General features: G+C 34.1%; 1 protein-coding gene across 4 annotated transcripts in view; it reads left to right on the plus strand.

Moving 5' to 3' along the window:
* Window positions 1-20,900, plus strand: part of LOC140448170 (multiple inositol polyphosphate phosphatase 1-like) — a 133,904-nt gene that overhangs the window by 22,645 nt on the left and 90,359 nt on the right. For 2 of the 4 annotated variants that reach the window (XM_072541289.1, XM_072541304.1), the window contains exon 1: window positions 18,012-18,227. The exons of the other annotated variants lie outside the window; for them this stretch is intronic. The gene's annotated coding sequence lies outside the window, so the exon portion shown is untranslated. Of the gene's footprint in view, window positions 1-18,011; window positions 18,228-20,900 lie in introns of those variants that run through there. 4 annotated transcript variants of the gene reach the window in all.

Below are 20,900 nucleotides of genomic sequence, written 5' to 3' on the forward strand. Positions count from 1 at the left end.
TACCCCTGGTTTTACCCAAGGTACTCATTTTATTCAGGCTGAGTCGACCTGGGGCCTATAGACATTTTTAAAAATGTCTAGTTGTTCTTGCCGGCGGTAGGATTCGAACTCCGGACCACCGGCATGCGAGGCAAGCATCCTACCGCTTGAGCTACGCAGGCCCTTTATTATTAAAATAAATTAGTTAAATTAAATAAAAGATATTACATCCATATACTATTAATAAGGTTAAAATAGAACGTGGCTTATAGGTTAGGTAGGTTATGTCAAAATAAATTTACAAGAAAGTTATAAAAAATTATTAACCATGAGTATAAAAATTAATATCAATATGTACTCACCCCAAGATTCGATTAAACAGTACAAATGGGTTTCGGAACAAAAATCTCACTTAAAATAGACGAAAGATATACAGAAAAATCATTGCCACTTCCATATTATTCTGGAGCGAAACTGTCATGACAGTAATCGGAACGGAAGTCAAGAGTTTCCAATACAAAGAAACAACTTTGTCGTTAGTTAGTCTAGCTACGGGGTTTAAATACGAGGGGTACATAATATATGAAGAATAAGTGGGAATAAAACTAAAATAAGTGATAAATTTAAAATAAAGAATAATGATTAAACAGAATATTTAGTTGAAGGAAAACTTTTTAAATGAATTGGGACATCTATTTTAAACACATCTCTCATTTTTCCGACTGCAGCCCAACCGAAACTTACTCTTCTGAGTAACTTAGAGCCTGGTCGTCTCCCGATAATCTTATTTCGTGGCCTAAATTGTGTTTATCTCTCGATTTCTATTAGCTCATTGGGGACTAAATTTGTCATCATTTTTGTTTCTCCAATTTAGTTTATTCTTAAACTGATTCTCTATAGTCTGCTGTTGTTGTTGTAGCATAACTCTGGGTTCCCCTAAGCCGTCTATTATGAAAACAATGTCATCATCATATCGGAGATTATTTAATTTCTTTCCATCGATGTTAGTACCGAGTCCCACTTTAATCGTTTAAATGCATAATCTAACACAGTTTTAGCGACAAAGTACCTCCCTACCGCATCATGTTGTAAATTTTTATCTTCAAATTTTAAAATTTTGTAAATGAATACAAACAGAATGATCGCCACCGTTCGGAACGGGCAGGCACCCTAAGAAGAAGAATACAAACTTAACTAACTTAACTAAATATAAGTTTATACTGCCATAGATTTTTGATTAATATTGTACGTGGTGGTCTGATAAGTATTTAGCCTCACCTCCCAATGGTGCCACTATCTCAAGGGAAATCTACTATTGTATAATACATTCTCGTAGAAGGCTAATGCAAAAATTTTTGCCGAATCGGACTCGTAGTTTTGTTTTAACCGCGTGTAAAAGCGGGCGTGTCAGCGGATTTTAGAAAAATGGAAAAAGAGCAATATCGGTTGGTGATTAGATTCTTGTTTTTCGAAGAAAAATCGCGCAGCGAAATTAAAGAGCGCTTGGAGGCTGTGTACGGTGACTTTTCTCCTTCGATAGCTGCCGCCAAATATTGGTTTAATAAGTTTTAACGTGGTTACACATTGGTTTTTGATGAATCACGCCTTGGTTCCCCAAAAAAGGCTACCACGGTGGATAACGTGACAAAAATCCACGATCTCGTATTAGCAGACCGCCGAGTGAAGGTGCGCGAGATAGCTAAGACAATAAACATCTCAAAAGACCGCGTTTGTTATATCCTGCATGAAATTTTGGTTATGAGAAAGCTGTCGGTGCGATGGATGACTCCTTTGCTGACTCCGGACAAAAAGCGCAACTGTAAGCCCCTTTCAGATCAGTGTTTGATGCTATTTAAGCATAATCCGAAGGAGTTTCTACGTCGTTTCGTAACCGTCGACGAAATATGGATCCACTGGTACACACTAGAGACCACGAAATAGTCGAAACAGTGAACGGCACCTAGCAAACGTGCTCTGAAGAGGGCGAAGACTGTCCTATCGGCCGAAAAGGTGATGACCGCCATTTTCTGGGATTCACAAAGGGTGATCTACATCGACTACCTGAAAAAGAGCAAACCGGTCACAGGGCTCTACAGCGCCGAATTATTGGGCCGATTCGATGCCGAATTGCAGAAAAAAGCGATCTCATTTGGGGAAGAAAAATGTGCTCTTTCACCATGACATGACCTCCTCCGTCGCCATGGTGAAATTGGTCGAATTGGGCTAAGAACTGTTACCCCATCCACTGTATTCTCCAGATTTGGCCCCGTGCGACTTTTTTTGTTTCCAAATTTGAAAAAGGCACTTGCCGGGCAGAAATTTAGGTCGAATGAGGAGGTCAACTTTGCAGACATCGAGAAAACTTATTTTGCAGAAAGTATTAAAATGAAACTATGTTGAGAAATAAATCACCACTTTTCCAAAATTTTCGTTCTTCTTGTGTAGGCTAAGTACTTATCCGACCGCCTAGTGGAATAGAATATTTTAAAAACACACTCTTAAAATATATAACAGCTTCAGAAAAATATGAAACTAGATAACTTATCACATTCAAACAAAATTCCGAGGTTAGAACTTTGTTACTAATGTATTTTACAAAGTTACCAACAACTTAATCAATAGTAGTTGTTTCACATAAATAACTTTTGCCTTGTACATTCGTTAAATTAAATATAATGAGCTTTTCTAAAAAAAGTAGTTCAAAAAGTAAACAATTCTCATTTTTGACTTGCATAACGACACGCAAAATCCTATTCACTCAAATTGCCAACCTTGGTTTTTTATCTTTTTCTTAATATTGTTAACAACATATTGTTCATATTTTATAACTTTTTGTTTCAAGTGCAAGAAGTGGAACCGTGTATGATATTGAAAAATATAAATACAATAATTAGTGTGACCTGTTTATCTGTTTTACTGGTAAAAATAGGAAATATTTTTATCCAAATTAAGGGAAATATAACTAAAAAACTAAGATTACATTTCGAGTTTCCAGGGCTTTCCTAAATCCCATTTGTGTATTAAATATGTGTTCGTCTATCTTATGTATTCTATTGTAAATTACTTTTATAAAATAATTTCAAGATATGACTTATTAAGGCTATGGTGTGATGTTGATTACACCCCTTTTCATTGGTTTCTCTAGCTATGCCTCTTCTATGTACGATGTTGATTAGATTCAAAAGTAAGTTAATAGAATAAATGTCCCGAATTTTATGTAATTTGATGGGAATTCAATCGATTTACGATGCGAATTGTAGCTTATTTAAATACATATTCTATTTCTTCTCTTATAATGCCAGACCCAGTATCATCTTTAAATTTTTTGAAACTTCTGTTCGCTCTTTATCTTAAAACATCTGTTATAAGAAGTACACCACTATCATCTCTTAGTTGCCTAGTTTGAACTGTTTTTCTCATTCCTGTTAGTTCCTCAATGCTCTTATGCATGGTTAAAAGTAATATTTTTTCTGAAATTCTTCCAGTTCCTGGCACTGATTACGCAACAATCTCAATCTTTTTAACTTCTTTTATTTTCTTTTTAGTATTCTATCGGTTTCTTTATATTTCATTGGATTTTTTTGTTTTAAATGATTTTCTTTCAATCATTAAAAGTAGCATTTCTTCAGACATCCAATTTCTATATTTTCTTTCCTTTTGTTTCAAGTATTCACTTCCTGCTTTAATTACTGCTTGTTGCACTAATATATTCACTCGTCCCTGGTCAACTTTGATGCATAAACTTGAATATAATTTGCTATACCTTTCTTAGACTGAAGTTTTAATGATACAATTCTATCAAAAGCAACAATATAGCGAAGACTGACCTTGTCGTTACTTGAAGAATACTACATAGCTCCGTTACTTGTAATTTGTTTGCCTAATCTTGACCATTGTTCGTCACTGATAACTAGAACATCAATTTGGAGGTTCTCCATTTCAAGGACTCAGTTTGCTAATTTATTACTTGCATATAAACTTCTGACATTCCAGGTTGCTACTTTCATTGTCTTAACAATAAATGTACAGGGATTTCTCTGGTTTACCACCTGAGAGAACCTGTAGTCTACAGCTATTTCTCCACTGTCGGATCTTGGATTCTATGGTCCATAACTAGTATGTTTGTTTACATTATTTGACGTTTGCCATTCATGACTCTACGAGTCTTTAATTCAATGGTTCCCCGTTATCCTTTGGATCCTTATGCCGTTGATCTTGGTTCATTTGCCTCCAAAATCGATTTCTCACAAAAAAGTACTTTACCACTTACCAACTGATCCGTCCGATTCGGTCAGCAAGAGAAGATTTCTTATACCGGCAGGCAATCACTGAAAATTTGTCCCCATGCCTACTATTGCCTACCATCATTTAGTTCAGCCTACAGACTAATGCAGTTGCCCTGAGTGTAACATGTGGTGCCATAATTGAGAGTTAGGTGTGTTATCAGGACCAGTTAACCAGTTATCAAGAACCGTCTCCCGTCTATGGCACACCCGATGTGGTCGTTAATTCTCCCAGCTGATAATTCCCAACATAATGTCACAAACTAACGACGAAGAATTTCAAAATTATTGAAATTTTTTTGTTTCAAATGTTCAAAGAAGCACAAATTTTTTTGGAAAGAATTAAAATTTCCAATCGACAAAAAGTTTCTGATTGTTTATTTATTATTTTTAGTTTTGTGTATAAAAAACGAGGACAATACATTACAAACAGTAAATAATAATAATTAATTTTAACAAATAAACATTTAATTAACAAATATAATCAGACGGATTGCCACTTTAGGATCTGATCGGACATTCCTCTCCACCTGAAAAGTGAATACCTGCCACAGTTTGTTCTTATTCTCTTCAGTGTGACCCAGATTCGTGTTGGTTGGTCGATACAATCTGGCTTGTTTGTATTACATGGCATATTCCAGTTGGCAGGCGGTGTATTCTTCTCCCATTCTTGCAGAATCTAGAGGATTGTTTAAGCAAAGCCTACTTAAGTCTCTGCCGGTGATACCAACGTGGGAGCGGGGCACAGAATCAGCGTTAATTTTTTTGTTCTACCTGACAAGGGCATGCTTTAGGCGGGCGTGTGAGGGGGCTATGTGGCCAAGTGCTAGTAGCCAGTACGTTGGCATAGCCTTGATTGTGCCTGATATAATAGGAAAAGCCTGGTTTGATTGGGCGTCAATACGTTTGGTGTGCAGGCTATAGAGCCACAACGGTGAACAGTACTCCGCAATGGGATACACTAGTCCCAGTGCTGTCGATCTAAGTATATTCGCTGAGGAATACCACGTAATAAAGTATATTCGTGTTCTATTTCGTTCGTGTAAGATGTTCTTTAACGATTAACGTTTTATTGAGTATCTTCTTCTTCGTATGCTAGGCCTTAAGGTTCCGGTCTGATTTAGCAGTATTTGCTACGTCTGAGTGTCACACCTAGATATTTTGGGTATTGTGGCTGAGGAGTCTGTCTACAAAGTGGATTTTTAATTGGTAGTTAGCCAGTCTATTATTTAAATGAAAGCATGATACTTCCATCTTGTAAGCATTGAGCTACAATCTCCAGCGGCTGAAATATCTTCCAAGTTTTGCTAATAAAGTTTGTAGACCATACTTAGAAGTGCAATTGGACGATAATTGTTTGGTTAATTGTTAGCTCTTCGGGGTTTTAAAATGACTACGATTTTTGCTCTTTTTAGTTGATAACATTTCTCGTCTGAAGAATGTCTGAGAAGAACTTTGCAAGCCATTGCCTAGTAAATCTGCCACTGTGCTTTAGAAACTCAGCATAAATGCCATCAAAGCTGGCTTTCCGCTTTTTATTTTCTTAATCTTCCTTGGTTTTTTCACAGGTGAAAGGGTTAAAATATCTGTTTCAAGTAGAGAAGTTTTGAGGTCTTTATTTAACTTTAATTATATGTAAGCTGTTTTGGAGTGCTCTTGAGCTAGACATTATGTGGGATACTACTTGATTTGGCGTTACTAGATTGATTGGGCGGTCAGGTGGATAACTGCTTTCTAGGTTTGTATACTCGAGTTTTTGAAATGTAGATTTTCAACTGTCTCAATCCATTTCTCGCGCCTAGCCTTATTAATGCTGTGAAATAATTCGTCTACAATCTCCTGCTTTCCGTATTCATAAAATCTGTCATACAGTTCTTTGCTCTCCTCAAACTATCCAGGAACATACTCCCTTCGGTACCCTTAAAGGAATTGCTGCCTTTGCTGATGATATTATTGCTCCCGTCAACCTCTCGTATTTTACTGATGACTGTAAATGATTACTGTTTAAGTCTCCTACATATATGCTGGGTGTTCGTAGGGGTTAAGTAAGGGTATGTGTAGGCAAAGTGAGAGAAGGGTGCTTGTAAATATTAGCTATTGTGATATTGGCGATTTTTACATGGATGTTGTACTTGGTAGAAGTGCAAATTAAAGCTGCATTTTCTATGTTTCTGTGTACATTATATTGCTACACTGTAGACTTTATCGTACGTAGCATCCAGTAGATCATACCCTGGGATTTTTCCTCTTGAGCTTAATTTGACGTTTTCTATATGTGTTTCTTGTATTGCAACCAGGTCAATATCGTTTTCTCTTCTGAAGATTGTCTGGCGCCTCTTGGGCTTGTTCATTTAGGTTACCCAGAACTAGCTTTAAACCCCTTCTTTTTGTTATTTCAATATTTTTGTAAATTTTTTAAAAAACTGATACAAGAAGTTATCGATTTTTATAAATTTTCAGTTTTGGCCAATCCTGTATAAAGACTGTTGTAATCTTCTCCCATAAAAATTGAGGTATCATGCATTTCCAAATCGAATATGGATAAATTTCGCTAATTCCCTACAAATTAAAATCTCTAATTACTTACTATTAAATACACTCTTTTGATCAAAATTTTACATGTCGACATTGTGAACAAAAATCGGTGTTTTGGCTTTCTCACAAAAATTGATAACAATTATGTTTTTTTAACTTTTTCCAGAATAACAGAAAACTTTATTATCCATATTTTTCAAATTAGTTATTATTACATAAGATTATTAATCATTAATTGTTTTTATAAATGCAAGAACATGTATAATGAATGCCAACATCAGGGACGCGCCTTCATTTCGCAATTGCGATATTACTCATTAGAACTATGTATGCATTACTAAGATTAACTTAATCATATCTTCTAGAAAATGGGACTAGGTGTATAATTAGTTGGAATTTGAAGTGACCGCTCAATGATAGTAAATGACAGCGTATAATGAACTTGAATGAGTCGTGTCAGCAAAGTATACGAGGAGTATAAGATATTTAACTGAAATGTTAGAAGACTAACAACATATTGCACAGTTTTGGGAAAAACTACAATAGGTACTCTTGATCAACACAAAAATAAAATCTTATTGTTTTAAAATTAATTAAAATTCTAATAGTCTAGGAGCCAGGATTCACTTTTAGGTCGCCCCGGTACCTTGACGTTTTTCTTATGTTTTTTAGTGCGTATATTCGATTTTTCGAGGGTACCATGTTAAAAACCCGTTTGATAATTTTTTTACTAACAATTAAATTGTTTAAATGTAAGATACAATTGTTGCAATTTTTTTTATGAAATTAGTTATAACTCAGGTTCTAACAATCGGATCAAAGTTTACCAAACGCATTTGGTTAATTTTTTCAAAAGGAACAATTTTCATTTTGGTAAAATTAAATATCTTCCATAGTTTAGATTTAGAATACAATCATGAAATCTAGGCAACAAAAAACATAAAAAAAAATGTCAAGGTACCAAGGGGACATAAAAGTGAATACTAAACCTCCCTTAGCTCTATACGTAAAATCAAATCTTAACTGTCTTTTCTATATCTTAATTTACTCGTATTTTGAGTATAAGAAACCAGTTCACGAAAGATTCTTGTCTAAATGAATCGATATCTCGAGGAATGCAATTTTAGATTCCCAATGTCGGTCCATTTATCCTCTGCTTGCTCTGAAAATTGTAAAAGGCGCAGATTTAGACAAAAATCTAAATTTTGGTTTGGAACACTTATAGTCCAGTCGTCAGAGATTTGACCCATAAAAATCATACGAACAAGCTGAATTTTGCCGAGAATATCAATTTTGTGATCCCAAAAAGATGCAAAAAATTTACCACTTTTACCCCAGGGCTTCTCGCTAAAACCCCCCTCGTAGGGGGTAAAAACGCAAAAAAAATCGATTTACCAAGAATCTGTAAGCTGTAGAAAAAAATGTTTTAAATAAAAAATGTAGCTGAAATAATTTTAAACTAAAATGTTTATTAGCACTTTTTGCGTAGAATGAACCGTTTTCTCAGAAACAACGCTTGAAGTGACCGGCGATTTTGAATGTTAAATAAAATTTTTATTAACTCGACGGTAAAAAATCGATATCTTTTGATAAGAGTGTCCTATCGACATAATTTAAAATGCGTTTTAAAGGTGGAGTGTGCAGCTTTCGTATGCAATTTTTGTATTTTGCCTCAAATAAAGACAGTTTCTATAAAGCTGTTCAATAAATAAACTTTAGGCGTTTTTTGCCATTTTTTTACGATTCTCTTAAGGTCAATAAAATTTATTACTTTTATTGACCGGTCGTAGTTAAATTTCCATTGTTAGAGACCAGTCTTCAAAACATATAACATGAAAATTCGATTTTGATTTTTGGCAACAAATATGAGGCATTTGAAATATGACTAAAAACGCAGAATTTAAACTTTTACATTACAAATACAAATACATGCAAAAATAAATGGAAAACTAAACAGTGTATACCAGTACAAAGCTGGGTCAGACAGGGTGACTCGTTAAGTCCACTTCTTTTTATTATAATAATGGACGCAATAATACAAGCAGTACGTAAAGGTCATGGGTACAGAATGGGGAAGAAAGAAATTCAAATATTATGTTATGAAATACCATGAAAGACCTCAACACAGCTATTTGGCATAGCAACCAACAAAGTCATCATAGTCAGAATGATCGCCAACGTTCGGAACGGACAGGCACCCTAAGATGTTATGAAGAAGTATTGGCAGACCAAGAAAAAGATGATGCGATAATTTAAACAAATTAGGAGGCTAATATCGAAGAAGAAACACGATTTACAGCCTACATACAAAAAGTAAGAAGAAGAAGAAGAAGACATTACAAATGATCGCACGTCACGGGAAATGCCACCAAGAAGACGGTTCTGGGTGTAATTTTTAGCAGAAGTTAAGTACTTTTGAAAAACGTACTAGTGTAATTAAAAAAGAGCAGTTTTAATCATTTTAGATTGTTTGTAATGTGAAAGTTTAAATTCAGCGTTTTTTAATCATATTTAAAATGCGTCACATTTATTGCGAAAACTCAAAACTAAAATTTCATGCTATATACAAAATAGAAAAATTGCATACGAAACCTGCACACTTTACTTTAAAACGAATTTTGATTTTTGTCGATAGAATACTCGGATCAAAAGATATTAAATTTTTACCGGCGAGATGATACAAATATTATGAAGCATTATTTCGCGCGCGTAAACTCCATTCGCTTAGCTCGGGCATATTTTGACAGATTCATTGTCGGAAACCTACAACACAACAAGTCCTACTTCTCAGTATTAATAGCTCAAGTATCCTGCTATTACAGACTTCTTTCTTTAAAAAAAGAAGAATTATTCTAAATAGTCGAAGTGTATACTAAACCCATCAAATTTTGGGTAGTATATATTTAAAAAATATATATTTAGTTGTTATAATTTAACTTAACTATTTATTATATGGTGCAGATAAATAAATATTGATTGTCGGTAATTCGCAAAGTTCTATTTTATTTACTATTTAGTTTGTTTACTATTAATATTGGCTATAAGTACGGGTGCTTGGTTGTATAGTAATTTCCAGCCACTTGACGTCTGTCAAAAAGTAACTAACTTCGCAAAAAAATAAATACTAAATTCACTAGACAGTTCGGACTGGGATTAGCGAACCGAGTTTACCTGACATTTTAAATCACCGATCGCTTCAATCGTCGTTTCTGAGAGAACGGTTCCTTCTACACAAAAAATTCTAATAATTGTTTTTGTTCAAAAGTATCTTAGCTACGTTTTTTATTTGAAACATTTTTTTCTATGGCGTACATATTCTTGATAAATCGATTTTCTACGTGGGGGGTTTTAGAGAAAAGCCCGAAGGTAAAAGTGGTAAACTTTTTTGCATCTTTTTTAGCGTCCTAAAATTGACATTTTCGGCAAAATTCAGCTTGTTCGTATGATTTTTATAGGTTCAGTGGTATTTTCGTCTCTGAAGACTGGAGTACTAGTAATCTTTGGATTTCTACTTTTTGGTTTAAAGAAAATATTTTAACAAACATGCCAGTTGCACCGTAAGTGAGCAGCAACTTTGTTATTTAAAATAGAATACCCTGTACATTAAAGAAAATACTATTACAGTCTTTTCACGGCAGGGTACTTGAAAAAACTCTCCTACCTATACGAAGGTAATATTTACCATGATAAAATTCCAAAAATAACAAATAGGAGAAAACAAGTAACTTTCATTCGTCCCGGATGGGTCATAATCGGTTAACACATTATACATACTACATACTAAAACATGCGGATAAACCTGTGTGCGATATATATGAAAGTGTTTTATCGGTTTATTGCAGCGTCTTAAGTATGAAGTACAACCCAAAATATATAACATACCATTAACACTAAAAAGTATCTTGGAAAAGACAATGACAAAAATTTTTTGTCTTCCTCAGAGACTGCAAACTTCTATTAAAATCGAATACCTATTTTAGTTTCTATAGGATTGAGTCTACTTCTAATTATTTATCTATTGTTATATGTCCTAATTTTGTAACACAATCACAAATTTAATGTGAGTATGTATTATACACAAAAAACAATGTCATAGCTCGCAAAAAGGATATTATCAAGTCGCACTGACAGACATAATTAAGAAATTAATTATATATATGTAGGGTTTTTCTTTGTCGTCTAGGGTTTAATAATTATAGGCCACGGGTCGATCCGAATTGAAACAAACACTTTATTGTTTAACTTGTAAATTACAGGAATGAATAATGCAACTAACGTAAACAATAACTACTTATAACTTAAAATAGGTCCGCGGCTTAATAGCAAAAATATTATCGTCTTTCGTCGTACGTCGTATAGAGATGAGATGCCGTCATATGCATATCAACTCTTCGTCTTGAGTGCTCTACTTACACTGTGTACTCGACCCCCCGTCGAGCTACCATCATACCGCGTTTTATGTTTTTTCAGCCATGGTACTTTCGGCTTTCGGCTCGCGGTTCGTGATAAATAAAAGTTATTGGTAACGGAAATAACGGAAATGGAGTTTATTTGATGACGAATGTAATCCTACACTCGGCCATCCTCTTCAGAATCCGACTCGGATTCGTCGCTTTCATTGTCGACCCACGGTTTAAGATACTCAGCACACGTTGATGTTCGCATTGGTCCCTCATGCTCACCAATCTTAACAACATCGTAACGATCGTTATCTTTAACCTTGACAATCTCGTATGGACCTAAGAACTTTATCTTGAGTTTAAGTCCTGGGCCGAACTGGGTTCTTTTTATTGCAACTAAATCTTTTTCCTTATAAATTTTTGCACGTTTTCTTCTAGAATTATACCCTTTTTTGTTTTCAGCTTGTACCTTACATATTTGTTCTTTACATCTTTCTCGAAGTTCTTTTCTTTCTTCATCATATATTTTAATCACCTCTTCCTCTATGAGTTCTCTGATTCGAATATCATCTTTATTTTTCATTTTTACGCCAACCAATACTTCGAAAGGTGTAGTACCTATACTTCGTTGATAGGTAGAGTTCAATGCATTTTGTACCCTGTCAACATTTTTATACCATTTCGTAGGTTCTTCTAAACTCAATTTGGTAAGAACAGGGATGATTGTTCTATTCACTCGTTCAACCTGACCGTTTCCTCGTGGTACTCCAGTTGTCACTAGAACATGTTGAATGTTTTCTTCTTGGCAATATCTTTCAAATTCCTCTGATCGAAATGCTGTACCTCGGTCGGTTATCATTCGAGAAGGGTTTCCAAATATTCTTCGTTGCTTTTCAAGACAACTTATAACTTCTTTCGTCGTTGTGGACTTCGTCGGGTAAAGCCAAACAAATTTGGTAAAATCGTCTATAATTACAAGTATATGCTGATAATTCTTACTTGTAGACTGCAATGGACCCAAATGATCCGCATGGTATGTGTGCAGTGGACCGTCTAGTTTTGGTATGGGGTTAAGTGTCCCTTCCTTTTTTCCTTCCTTTTTGCTTCCCAGTATACATGCTATACAGTTAGAAATAACATTTTTAACTTTTTCTTTTATCTTTGGTATATAAAAGTCTTTAGCTATTACTTCCTCAGTTTTTTTCTCAGAAAAATGTCCTACCTCGTGACTTCTTCTTATTATCTCAGTCTGCATATTTCTCGGTACAACTAATAGTTTTAATCCATTGACATACTTGTATAATATTTCGTGCTCTAAGTAAAAATCTTCATATGCTTCTGTCAAAAGTATTTGTTTTATCGCCTTAATGTGCTCATCTTTATCTTGAGCCACTTTAATTCGTTGTATTACACCATTTTCTTCTGTAACCGTTAAAACTTTTGGATACCGGCTAAGGGTATCCACGTGAGACATCTGAGCACCTTTTCTATGCTCAATTTCATACTGGTACTCCTCTAGCATCAGTGCCCATCGTGCAACTCTTGTTGTAAGGTCCTTCTTGTCCATAGTTCGCTTAAAGGCGTCACAATCTGTAACAATTTTGAATTTGTTCCCAAGTAAATATATTCTAAACTTCTTTACCGCTCTTATAATAGCGAGTACTTCTAGCTCGTAACTGGTGTACTTTTCTTCTGCAGGTGTGGTTTTTTTACTCATGTAATATATTGGGTGGAGCTTGGAATCGTCAATTGATCGCTGTAGTAAACATGCTCCATAACCATGCTGGCTGGCATCAGTATGAAGTTCCGTATAAGCACCTTGTCGATAAATGTGTAACACCGGCTCACTTATTAGTTTTTCCTTTAGCGTTTCAAAAGCCTTTTTTTGCTTATCTTCAAACCTAAATTCTTCATCTTTTCTTAGTAAGTCACTTAACGGTTTTGCAATGTTTGCATATCCGGCTATAAATTTTCGAAAATAACCTGTAAGCCCTAAGTAAGATTGAACTTGTTTCTGAGTTTTAGGTTCAGGAAATTTCTTTATTGCTATGACCTTCGCATCACCTGGTTGAATTTTTCCGTCTTCCACAATAAATCCTAAAAATTCTACCTTTTTCTGCAGCAATTGGCATTTCTTCTTTTTAATTTCCAGTCCATATTCTTGTGCTAATTTCAATACTAATTTTAATCTATATATCCCTTCTTCTATATCAGAGCTCAGAATGATAATATCATCCATATAATAAATTACGTATTTTTTAGCCGTCAATTCTCTAAAAATGTGAGCAATAAACCTCTGAAATACTGCTGGGCTGTTACATAGTCCAAATGGACACTTGAGGAATTCAAACTGTCCGCTGGGCGTCACAAACGATGTGTACTTAGTACTACTAAATTCTACGGGAACATGAAAAAATCCGTTCTTTAAATCAATAGTGCTAAAAATTTTTGCACCTTGTAAACAGTCAAGCACGTCTTCAACAAGGGGAAGTGGGAATCTGTCTCTTATTATGTTTTTATTTACTTTTCTATAATCGCAGCAAATTCTTGTCCGACCGTCCTTCTTCTTTACCAATACTATTGGGCTGGCAAAATCTGAACAACTAGGTTTAATTATACCTTCGTTTAACCATTCATTTATCTGACTGTCTACCTCTTCTTTTTCAGAAACAGATAATCGTCTGGGTCTTTCATAAATCGGTTCCTCGCTTTTAAGGACAATTTTCATTTCAATTTCTGTCGTCTTCGTTTTCTTTGGTTCATAACTTTCCATTAACTGTCTAACAATTTCTCTGTGTTTTTCGTCTTCAATGTGTGCTACTTTTACTTCATCTTCTTTATCTTTTTCGTCAAGCATAATGTGCATAATAAAGTTTTCGTTCGTCCTCTTATGCATTACTATCCCATCATCTCTTATACTAACATATGCTTGTTGTAAAATATTATTTCCAATTATTGCTTGAAAAGATGTCGCGGCTTTTGGGATAATATGAAATGTTAGATCAAACTTCTCTTCGTTAACGTCAGCTTGTGTAGAGAATGATCCTAATGTGTTAACTTTCGCATTTTGTCCTAAGCCTTTCAAAATTATGGTGTTGGGTGTTAAACAAATATCGTTAAAGAATGTATCGTAAACATCTTCTCTTATCGTACATATATCACTTCCTGTGTCAAATAAAGCTGTTAGTGTGATCTGATTAATTGTTAGCTTAACCGCTGTTTTTGGCTGAACCTCAATTACATTTAAAGCTGTGTTTTCTGTAGTAGCCTTCGTCGAATTTTTATTGGGACATTTACTTGAAACATGCCCATATTTGTTGCAACCAAAGCACTTCGTTCCCTTAAACTTATCTGGGCAATCCTTAGATTTATGACCTCTACTTCCACAATTAAAACAAGTAATGTTGTTTTCTCTTTTCACGTCGTTCTTCTCTCTTTTGTCCTTTCTAACGATGTCTTCGTTTTTCTTAAATCCTTCTTTATTTGCTCTAAAGACTTGAGCTTGTCCAGTAGTCCTATTACCGTGTATCCTCTCATATAGTTTAATTTTCTCCTTAAACTCTGCAAAATTTTTTGCTCCATATAGCACTAGTTTATTGGATGATTCGTCTTGTATTCCATCAATTATGTATTGCATAACAACTTCTTGTTCTAAGTAAGCTCTATTAGCTATTTCTCTCATTTTAATCATGTATTCTTGTACAGTCTCATCGAATTTTTTTCGTCTCGCCATCAACATTTTATGTATCTGCGCACTATTTACCTGTTCTCCGAATTCTTCTATTAGACGTCTCTTCAATTCAGGCCAATTTCTGATGCCTTTTTCTGATTGCACAAACAATTTGGCGAGTCCTTTTAAACATTTTTTTGCATAGATTAATTTTTGTAGGTTGTTCCACCCTGTTATCTCAGCTACTTCTTCAAATTCGATAATCCACGTGCGAATAGGATATTCGTCTTTTCCATCAAATGATCTTATGCTGTCCTCCACGTCTCTAAAACTTAATGCAAATGATTCTTGTCGTCTTATACCAGTCGCTCCAGTATTCACGGATCTAACTTCAGCGTCATTCCTTGCGCTATAACTCCTTTGTCCAATTTCTTCATGTATGTAAATATCTTCGTCATCTCGCCTTTCTTCGTATTTTCGTCTCTCTTCGTCATTATTTCGTTCATATCTACGTCTTTCATCACATATTTGTCGTCCTTCGTCATAATTTCGCTCTTCGCGTCTTCGTCTATCCTCGTCGTTTCTTCTCTCACGTCTTCGTCTTTCTTTTTCTTCACGTCTTTCGTCTTCCGAACGTCTTTCATCGTCTTCCCGTCTTTCTTCTTCTAATCGTCGTTTTTCTTTTTCACGTCTTTCATCGTCTTTCCGTCTTTCTTCTTCCAATCGTCGTTTTTCTTTTTCACGTCTTTCATCATCTTTCCGTCTTTCTTCTTCCAATCGTCTTTTTTCGTCTTCCAGTTGCGTTTTTTCGTCTTTCAGTTGTCTTTTTTCTTCCTTTCGTCTTTCGTCGTCTTCATCTATATCTGATACGTCATCCTCCTCTTCGTCGTCTTCAGTTTCGTCGTCGTTAATAAAGGTATTCAAAAATGAACAAATACGGACAACCACGTCATGCTTTTCATTTTTATAATTTAAACCAAGAATTTGGCATACCGCAATTAAATCAGGAAGATCAAAATTTTCACTTACGTCTTGACATTTACTCAAAAATTGTTCGGAAGTGTCGTCAAGCCGAAATCCAGGAAAAGCACGCAAAGCTTTTCTAGTTTTTCGAGGTTCACCATCAGTGGTAAAACAAATATAATGTAAAATTTTAGCAACTCTCAATTTAGCATGAGTAATATTATAGCCAATATTACCGATAGAACCCAAAGTTGCCATAATAATAAAATATTTTTTAAAAATATCCAACAATACCGAAAATATATGTAACTACATATAAACTATAAACATGCAAAAAATTAAACCTTTTCAAAAATGATTATTGTCTTTTAATAACCATAACGCATATTTGTGCTATCAAACCTACATAAATTATCGTTTTCCTAATCTAAAACAGAAATATATCGTCGACAAAAAATAGGAGTAATAAAATTTTTATTATAATTGATTTCTATTTATTACGGAATTCACTCTTAAGACTCATAAACGTTTAAAAACCGGATACCATAAATGTTCAAATAATGTATGAAAATGTTTTTATTATAGTCACAAAATTAAATCTAGGTCAAGTAAAAATAGTTCATTCATATAATAAGAAACACGTGCGTCTTTACTGAGAGTTCATCTACTATACTATTAATTCTGTTATATAAACAAATGCAAAACTTTCAAATCACAAATGTCATATAAATATAAATAACATTATCTTCTTTGTCTTTATCTTATTTGCTTGGTAGAATGTTGAAAAATAACTCTTACCTTAGCAAATCATCTTTAATAGTTTTTTAATTTGTTACCATCTTTCGTCGGTTGAGACTTTATCCTCTTTGCTCCTGTTTCTCGTTCTTGGCACATCTACTTGAGTTGGTATTGGTAAACAAGGCGTTGTTGTGTCGTCAATCATATAATATCCTGTTCCTCTATCCTTTATGTGCTATCCGCTATCTGCTATCATTTATCGTTCATCGTTCATCGTTTATCGTTTATCGTTTATCGTTCATCGTTCATCGTTTATCGTTCATCTGCTATCTGCTATCCGCTATCGTTTATCGTTCATCCCGGTTGAGCCCCCAAAATGTAGGGTTTTTCTTTGTCGTCTAGGGTTTAATAATTATAGGCCACGGGTCGATCCGAATTGAAACAAACACTTTATTGTTTAACTTGTAAATTACAGGAATGAATAATGCAACTAACGTAAACAATAACTACTTATAACTTAAAATAGGTCCGCGGCTTAATAGCAAAAATATTATCGTCTTTCGTCGTACGTCGTATAGAGATGAGATGCCGTCATATGCATATCAACTCTTCGTCTTGAGTGCTCTACTTACACTGTGTACTCGACCCCCCGTCGAGCTACCATCATACCGCGTTTTATGTTTTTTCAGCCATGGTACTTTCGGCTTTCGGCTCGCGGTTCGTGATAAATAAAAGTTATTGGTAACGGAAATAACGGAAATGGAGTTTATTTGATGACGAATGTAATCCTACATATATATAATATAAAATTAGTATTCTTGGGTTTAGGTTCAATAAAATATATATTGCATGTGGAACTAGATTTTATTTTCCATAGCAATCAAACCTTTTGGCAGGAAACCCTTGCCTTTGTCAAGATTCAAAACGTAAAACTATGCACAGACATTAATTATGATTAGGATAATTAATTAAGAGTTCATTAATGTCTGTGTCCCGTTTTACGTTATATTATATATATATATATATATATATATATATATATATATATATATATATATATATATATATTATATATGATAATACAATTTTGAATCGAAAAAAATGAAACATTGGTGAAAACCCCAAACGTATTTTCTTTTATCGATATGGAATTTCCAATTTATATGATCTTCTTGTAGTTATTCAAAGGTACTATTTATCTTTCTTCTTTGAACCTTTTGGGCACTTTGATTACGTAGTAATATTATAAAAATCATCTTAATCAGTTTAAATAAACAACTAAGTAAACAGTCCCCGTATATTCAATAAAGTTGTGATTCAGCAGTCGGAAATTGTATCTATTAAGTGGTTATTCAAAAAATATCTGATTCATTTTAAATTAAATTTTAATTTAAAAGTAATGATATAACTAGAAATTTTAAATTAGTAGCCGCAAAGCCCAGTAGTGGTTGTCTAGTTAGTTAAACCTAATGAAAACGTTAATTACGGTATACAGACAGTGGACGATACTGAAAGAATAAATCGATTTGTGTTAAAGTTGAGGTATTAAATTCTATAATCTACAAAAGCATATAAGCCTACAAAAATATATTTTAAAAGTGAAGTGAAATTGAAGCAAGAATAACGCAAACACAGAACTGGCAAATAATTAAAAGCAAGGTAAATATCAGTGTTAGTTAAACAGTATGTGAAAATTTGGGAATACTCTGGACTCTTCCATGTTTTACTAAAGTGTCTATATTATTAATAATTTTATTCGTCCTATAACTATAATAAAACATTATTTGTTTTGATACTTTTACGTAAATGTTTCCGATTTTTAAATTCAGTTAGGGCTGAGTTGGATTGTGTGTTTTTCCATTTTGTTTATCATCTATTTGACGTTTATTTTGCAGGGCATCTATAATATTTTTGAAATGTTTAAACGCCGCCAATTTTACATTACGTTTTAGTTTTATTGTTTAAGCCCTCTCATGATGTAGTTATTATAGTCAGTTGTTTACTGTTTCTGTATTCTCTTCCACCTTTCACTTTATTTTTCTTGTTTTCTTCGTCTTTATAAACTTACAGCTGTTCTCTCTATTGTATCTTGTATCTGCCCGTTATCTCTTTTAATGAGTCTTCTTTATTTTTAATATTCGTCTTTACAATCTTTTCTTTATTACAGGTTCATCCATGGACCTGCTAAAAGTTTTTACATTATGATCCTTTTTTTTTCTTTTAAAGATATTCAGTTATGTATGAAATAGACACTACTATTTTTGCTTTTGATATCTTTAAATTTGCATTTTACGTTTAGGCTGATCTCTTAATCTGTTTATTTTCTTTTTCTTTTTGTTCTTTTTATGTAGACATGTTTTTGAATGTGCCTCTTTCAATGTACCTTTTCCTAGTCTTCCTACTGATCGTCTTTCTATTAGGGAACAGTCTCTTGCCCCCTTTACTACTCTATTCCTTAAAAAGTCCTTGATGTTCTTCACCTTGCAGCTCTGTCGTATATCTGTACTTCTAGCTCTGCACAATAGTGTTTTACCATTAATTTTTCTAAGTGTTTTCATCTCTACTTTCATCTTTTTTGTCCTGTCTATGTCAGGTCGTGTTTCTGCCGCGTATGTCATTACTGGTCTGATGACTGTTTTGTAAATTCTGCCTTTCATTTCTTTCCCGATATTTTTATTTCGCCATATTGTTTCATTCAGACAACCTGCAGGTCTGTTTGCTCTATTTACTTGATCTTCCACTTCTGTTTCGAGCTTTCCGTGGCTACATAATGTGATGCCTAGATATTTAAAATCCATCAAGGTCTTTCACCTTTGTTCTATTATCTGACCTTCTAACTCCAGTTTACATCTTAGTAAATTTTCTGTTATAAGCATGCATTTTGTATTTTTTGGAAAAATTAACAATTTAAATTTTCCGGCGGTTATATTAAATTGGTGCAGCATATGTTGTAAATCATCTTCACTTTGAGAGAGTCGTATTGCATCGTCTGCATAGCAAATTATTTTAAGTTGTTTTTCTTCCATCCTTTTTTAATACTTTCTTTTTTTATTACTTCATCCATAATCAGGTTAAACAATTGAGGACTCAGGGTATCTTCCTGTCTTATCCCATTGCCAGCTTGCCAGCTTCAATACGGTCCGTTAGTTCTTCTTCTACTTTTACTTTTATTGTGTTGTTTTGGTAGATATTTTCGATCGTTTCGATTATTCCTAAAGCTATATCTATATATATATATATATATATATATATATATATATATATATATATATATATATATATATATACAAGGATTTCCACAGTTTTCACTGTATTCCTTCACTCAACCGTTTTCTCCAATTTTTCCTGTTTAGCCAGTCCCCTTCCTGTAGGTTTCTTCTACTCATTGCTTCGTCCACTTCATCTCTGAAAGATCTTCGGGGTCTGCCTCTCTTTCTTCTTTCTATCGGGCTCCACTCTGTTATTCTATTTATCCACCGATTTTGGTCTGCTCTTCTGACATGTCCGTACCAGGTTAACCTCTTCTGTTCGATAAAGCTATATCTCTTGCTTACAATAAGTGGATAAGGTCCTTTAATTTGACCCGATCAAATGCCTTCTTAAGGTCCACGAAACATAATATGTCGGTTTATAGTATTCTAATGATTTCTCTTGCACTTGCCTCTTTATAAATATAGCGTCGGTGCATGATCTTTCCGACCTAATACATTGTTGTTCTTCTGCTAGTGTTATAATTTCATTCAATTTATTTGATATCACTTTGGTTGTTAATTTTAGTGTTATGTTTAATAAATTAATTCCTTCATAATTTTCTGGGTCCGATTTGTCTCCCTTTTTGAAGAGAGGTTTCCTTAAGAGAGGTATTACTTATCATCTTCCCTCTGACTTGTCGTAATTGGTCACAAAACTTGTTTAATGCTTGATATTTTCTGGGCCGTATACTCCGATGATGGTGAGGTCTTTCTTTTCCATTCTTATCTTTGCTGTTACAATCCATTCTGATACGTATTGAAACTCTTTGATGTGATTTTAGTACCTTTGGTGTATTAGTAAAGCTACACCTTTTTGGCTCTTTGCTTTTGCTACTACACTGTAGATTAGTATGTGTTCACTTAATTTTGATTGTCCTTTTCCTGTCTTTTTTGTTTCCTGTAAACCCCAAATGTCTATTTGTTTCTCTTTCAGCACTTGGGTTATTTTTTGGTCCCTTGAATTGAGCGATATTTTTCTCTTGTCCTTATTTCTTGCTGTGGCCATCTTCACAGTATTAACCCGGTTTTGAGGTTGTACATCGTTTCTTTGATCAGTATTCGTTTTTGCGATTGATTTAAT

This window comes from Diabrotica undecimpunctata, chromosome 1, assembly GCF_040954645.1.
Source record: "Diabrotica undecimpunctata isolate CICGRU chromosome 1, icDiaUnde3, whole genome shotgun sequence".
Taxonomy (NCBI): Eukaryota; Metazoa; Arthropoda; class Insecta; order Coleoptera; family Chrysomelidae; genus Diabrotica; species Diabrotica undecimpunctata.